The sequence below is a fragment of the Cyprinodon tularosa genome, unplaced genomic scaffold (assembly GCF_016077235.1).
Source record: "Cyprinodon tularosa strain WSP-4 unplaced genomic scaffold, ASM1607723v1 ctg358, whole genome shotgun sequence".
NCBI lineage: Eukaryota > Metazoa > Chordata > Actinopteri > Cyprinodontiformes > Cyprinodontidae > Cyprinodon > Cyprinodon tularosa.
The window spans coordinates 734,644-740,643 of record NW_024039072.1 but is presented as its reverse complement, the minus strand read 5'-3'; positions in this window follow the sequence as shown (position 1 = coordinate 740,643).

The window sequence follows — 6,000 nt, the reverse complement described above, 5'->3', positions numbered from 1 at the left end:
TTTGTTTTATGTGACTAGGGGTCTTAATATAATGTCTATCAAGTTTCTAGAAAAATTTCTAAAGAAATTTTGAAGTGGGCCCACCTACTGCCCAGAAACATGTCAGGCATGTTATGAATTAGCAGCAAACAGAAAAGCTTAATTCCTGTCCAGAAAAAGAGCAAAATAAAGCCATGGTTCACAGCATAGGCTGAACAATATAAAATTAGCTGAATCAGAAAAGAAATTACAAAGAAAAAATTGAATCTTATCTGGTTGAAGAAAATATGAGTAGCTCAAGGATGTGAAGTAAAATGTTGAGGAAGATGGTATTGAATAAGTATCAACATTTTGAAATTGTGGAAATGTCAAGACTTGGCACAACAATTTGAAATTATTTAAAATGTGTTGGTTGATCAGCATAAAGAAAACAGTGTCATCCTTAGAGGATTGAAAATATACAAACCTATGTGCAAGACTGACCATGAGAAGCAGAGGAAGGACAGAGAGAGAAGCTTATAGAAAGAGAGTTAATACCACTTAAGGAGCTGAATTTATAAAAAAAAACTAACCTGCATGTTACGAGCCGCTGCAGTGATGAAAGCACCGTTGGCAGGCTTAGGCTGCATGTTATGAGGTTAGCAGATGCTGTATCTCAGTGTAAATCTTAGAACCTGGTTAAGAAATATGCTCTGAGGTCTGTGGTCAACAGGCCTTGGTAGTGTAATTTGAAGAAATTGGTTGAATTTGGGTCATAGCTACAAGCCACACGGCACAATGAATGAGTGTGTGTAAGGAAGAGGCTTTTATTTTGTAGAGTCCCTTTAGTCTTATTTTGAAAGTCTATCATGGATGTGTGTCAAGGGAAGGGTCATGCCCAGCAGTTATATAGAATCCATTTCTAAATATGAAATCACTGGTTTTCCATGTCATTGGGTGAATAGATGCTGTATTAGAGTGTAAATGGGAGACTTTTATTGTGAACTTCACTCCGGGGTATGTTTTGAAAAGGTCCCTAGAGTCTAATAGAAACAAACTGGTAGAGTTTGGGTCATAATGCTGATCCATTTGCATCAATTAATACGCGTGTATAATATAGAGGCTTTTATTTTGTAGGGTCACTGGAGTCTTATTTTGAAAGTCTAGCAGTAGTGTGTTGAGAAAAGGGTCAGACCCAGCAGTGATACTTGATGACTTTCCAATCATTAAATCATTCTTTCCCCTGTTATTAGGGCAGTAGATGAAGTGGCAATGGGAGGCTTTTATTTTGAAATTTGCTGTGGGGTGTGTTTTGAAAAACCCCTAGAGTCTCATTTAAAAAAAAGTGGTTGAGTTTGGGTCATAATGTTGAGCCATATGCTGGGAAAAAAATATGAGTTTAATGTAGGGGCTTTTATTTTGAAGGGTCCCCGGAGTCTTATTTTGAAAGTCTATCAGGGTTGCGTGTGAAGGGAAGGGTCATGGCCAGTAGTCATATTGTATCCACTTCCTAATGTTAAATCAGTGTTGTCTCCCTCCATTAGATGAAAATGTGCTGTTTAAAGTGGTGGAGGTAAAATCTCTTTGAAGCACGGTTACCTTGACAACGTTAACGAGCCTGTCAGTGACAGAGAGAAACGCGCATCACTTTCGTTCCTTTCCTCTCAGGCTTTTTTGAATGGGATTATCAGCTCCGAACAAACGAGTGCTGAAGACAAACCGTAAATGGTATCTAAAAAATTCTTTCAGTCTAAGCGACAGCTATCCTTTGTCTCTGATTTGGGTAACTTTGTTAGCAATGTTAGAGCTTCATTAAGAAATGTGCACTCAGGTGTGATGTCAACACACCTTGGTAGTGTAATTTGAAGAAATTGGTTGTGTTTGGGTTATACCTATGACCCATATGGCACAAAGAAAAAGTGTGCATATAAAAGTCTTTTATTTTGTAGAGTCCATGTAGTCTTATTTTGGAAGTCTACCATGGATGTGTGTCAAGGGAAGGGTCATGCCCAGGAGTGATATAGAATGAAATCACTAGTTTACCATGGTATTGGGTGAATATATAGTGCATTAGAGTGTAAATGGGAGACTTTTATTGTGAAATTCGCTCCGGGGTATGTTTTGAAAAGGTCCTTAGAGTCGAATAGAAACAAGCTGGTGGACTTTGGGTCATAATGTTGAGTCATTTGCATCAATTAATACACAAGTATAATATAGAGGCTTTTATTTTGTAGGGTCCCCAGAGTCTTATTTTGAAAGTCTGGCAGGGTTGTGTGTTGAGGAAAGGGTCACACCAAGCAGTGATACTTGATGAATTTCCAATTGTAAATCGCTCTTTTTACCTGTATTAGGTCAATATATGAAGTGGCACTGGGAGGCTTTTATTTTGAAATTTGCCATTGGGTGCATTATGAAAAGCCCCCTAGAGTCTATTTTTTATAAGTGGTTGAGTTTGGGTCATAATGTTGAGCCACATATTGCAAAAAATATATGAGTATAATGAAGAGGCTTTTATTTTGTAGGGTCCCCGGAGTCTTATTTTGAAAGTCTATCATGGTTGCGTGTGAAGGGAAGGGTCATGGCCAGTAGTCATATTGTATCCATTTCCAAATGTTAAATCAGTGTTGTCTCCCTCCATTAGAAAAAAATGTGCTGTTTAAAGTGGCAGAGGTAAAATCCCTTTGAAGCTCGGTTACCTTGACAACGCTTAACGAGCCTGTCAGTGAAAGAGAGAAACGTGCTTCATTTTCGTTCCTTTCCTCTCAGGCTTTTTTGAATGGGAATTTCAGCTCCGAACAAACGAGTGCTGAAGACAAACCGTAAATGGTATCTAAAAGATTCTTTCAGTCTAAGTGACAGCTATCATTTGTCTCCGATTGGGGTAACTTTCATGGCTGTAGCTCATTCACAGCCTTAATGGGAAGGAGAAATATCAAGGTTTGTAAATCCTGCTGGTCTCATTAAATAACATGCAGCTCAATGGTAGAGCAGAACTCTCAAAAGCAAAACTTTCCCTGCGAACAAACGAGCGGTGAGCCAAAACTGTAAAAGGTGTTCAAAAAATTCTTTCACCGTGGACATCAGCCATCCTTCAGCTTCGACTGTGCCAACTTTCATTTTTCTACTAAAAACTGTTTGGCCACGGTGACGATGTAAAAATTAGCAATTTATGAGTATGAGGATTTTTCGCAGAATCAACGTTTTCCTATGCCCGAACAAGTCAGCTAAACAGCTAAACCATAAATGATATTGAAGAAATTCCTTCAATGTGAGTGCTAGAAGGGTCTGAAGATTTTATATACCAAGTTTCATGTTTGTACATCAAACAGTTTAGAAATGGGAGCGATACGAAAATATGTATCGTTTTGGATTTTGTCTTTGATTTTTGGAAAGTCTCTCATTGGATTTCTATTGAGGAAGTGTGGACTTCTTCGTGGTCTGGGCCAAACTGTCGGAAAACCGTAAATGCCACACAAATGAGGGTTACATTTCCTGAATCCTGACAAAAATCCCTACGTTTTGATGTATAATTTATTTCAATTGAGTGAAAAATGAGGGAGTGAGAAGAATTTGTTCGGAAAAACCAGAACAACTCAAAAGCTAGAGCACGCACTCTAGCAGTTGAAGAATTCCGTTCATAGACTTCCATTATAAATCTGAAAATCTTAAAATTTTCTTTTAAAGTTTGAAGCTTCACTGAAGCACATCAGTAATAGCAGAAAGATACGGAAACAATTTAAAAGTTGAATGGTGTTTCTAGCTGAAAGTATGCTGAAGTAGTTAAAGATCGAAGATGAAGAAGTTTTAGCTGAATTTTGCTGAAATCTAAGAATTCTACATGCATTTTAATGCGACAAAAAAAAAGCAGAAAAAGCTGAATATCGTGAAAACTACAAAAAATATCTTTACCAAAAGACATAGCACAATTCTCCTGAACAAGCTGAACGTTTTGATACCAAAATTGTTGAAATCGGTTGAAAACTGCGGGACTAGTTAGAGTCAGAAAAATTTTAAGTGAACAACAATAAGTGGGAATGCATAAGCATTCCCACTTGATAAAGAATAAAGAGAAACAGGATCTCAATAGTGTGAATGCCTACAGCATTCACACAATAATAAAGAGAAACAGAAAAACAATAAGTGGGAATGCATAAGCATTGATAAACCTTGATAAACCTGACTCAGTGTGAAGAAGTATGCACTTTTAAGTGAATAGGAGGTTGTGGCACCATAGCAGAGACAGATCCCAAAAAAAAAAAATGGTTAAGGAGAACTGTCGGCCCATTGTTTGTAAAATTGCTTTAATTCTGAGGGTTTTTCCAACTAGAGCTCCCGGATTGTCAGTCACGTTTTAGCATCTCAATTAGATTTAACTCCAGACTTTAACCAGGTCACTTTAAGGCCTTTTTTAAACTTTTTTGTTAGCCCATTTAGAGGTGGATTTACTAGGATGCTTCATATCCTTGTTCTGCAGCATGACTCAAGCAGTCTCAAGTCTTTTTCTGTAATAGGTTCATTAGAAGTTATTCACAACAACCTCTGATGGAACACACTCTTTTTTTTTTTTTTGTTGAAAAGGAGATACGTTATTGCTGCTAGAGGCTCAATCTGCAGTGATAAAGAGTAAGCAAGACCGAGTCCCACTTTAGCATTAGGAGCTTTTTTTAAAAGCTTAAAAAGTGGCAACAGACCATAAACCCCCAGTTTAAGACATTAGATGCCCTTTATGAAGCCATTTTTTAATGTTTAGCCTGGCGAGCCTACAGGGAAAAACTTTCAACAAACTAGTTCTTAAGTTACAATCCAGTTTACAACAATTTTTCTATTTTTCTTTTTTTCTTTTGGTCTTAAGTTCCACTCTGCTACCAATAAGGATCCAACAGCAGCTAAATATTTTATCCCAAGCTTCAGATGAATGAATTGATGCGATCAGATTATTTATTCCTCCCTCATTTATCTCATAGAAGAAATACTCCCTTACATGACTGTTGATAGTTAGATTTTACGCCCAGCTCAATTCTAAAAAATCTAGATAACCCACCGGATTGTAAAGGGATTATGCAGCTATGTGGATAAATATATCTGTTTCGCACAAACACATGTTTTTTTCAATAAAAAACACCCACAAACACATTGATTACCTTTTACTTCTGTGAGGCCTGTAGTAAATCTGCCACTATAAGGTTATCTATAGTAACAACACACCGGGCTTGACGTCAGCTTGGCTAATTACATTAACAAATCACCCTGTAAGTGAGCCATGCTTCATATGAAGGCAAATAACATCGCCTATTGATGCTGAGATGATGCCGGGCTCCGGGGAGCTCTGCGACACAAACTCACAGGGATGAGATTCATCACTGTAGATGTGACATGTGAGCTTCCCCTGTCTGCCCTCTACTTGTTACTCTCTACTGCCGTGATGATTGCAGAGGACCGGCCGAGGCAGATGTCTGCTTGTCTTTAACGTCCCTCACATGTACGAGTGTGAGGCTCCGAGGCAGTGTGAGAATTTAATGGGGTGGGGGGGGAGCACAGCTGAGACAGGGTGTGAATTGGCTCTACGAGCGTGTGAGTGTTTTTAGTGGTTCCTCTATAAGATTCTGCTGCAGTGAATTCACACATCAACCTTCACTGCAGACTCAAACCATGATGTCATCTTTTCCTTTCAACTTTTTGAATCCCTCAAGCTGCTGAGGGGTCGGCTTTATCTCGTTCTGGGGTGAAAGGAGTTTATTAGACAGAGGAAAGATTGTTTTTTTTCTTACTTTGCTCTTCCTTTACAATCATTCAGAGAGCAAAATAGCTTTAATTCAAAGAAGAAACATCACCTCCCTACAGCCTTGAAAATATATGAATCAATTATCAAAAATAAAAGTGCAGAATTCGTAATTTACAATAAAATACAATAAAGTCAAGCTTGAGTAATTGAATAAAGATAATCAATTGGGCTTTCTAAATGAAATTTATCATGTTATTTCTTCTCACAGCCATAAAATAGGCATAAAATAAACATCAGCAGTAAAGCAGACAGTGCTGATT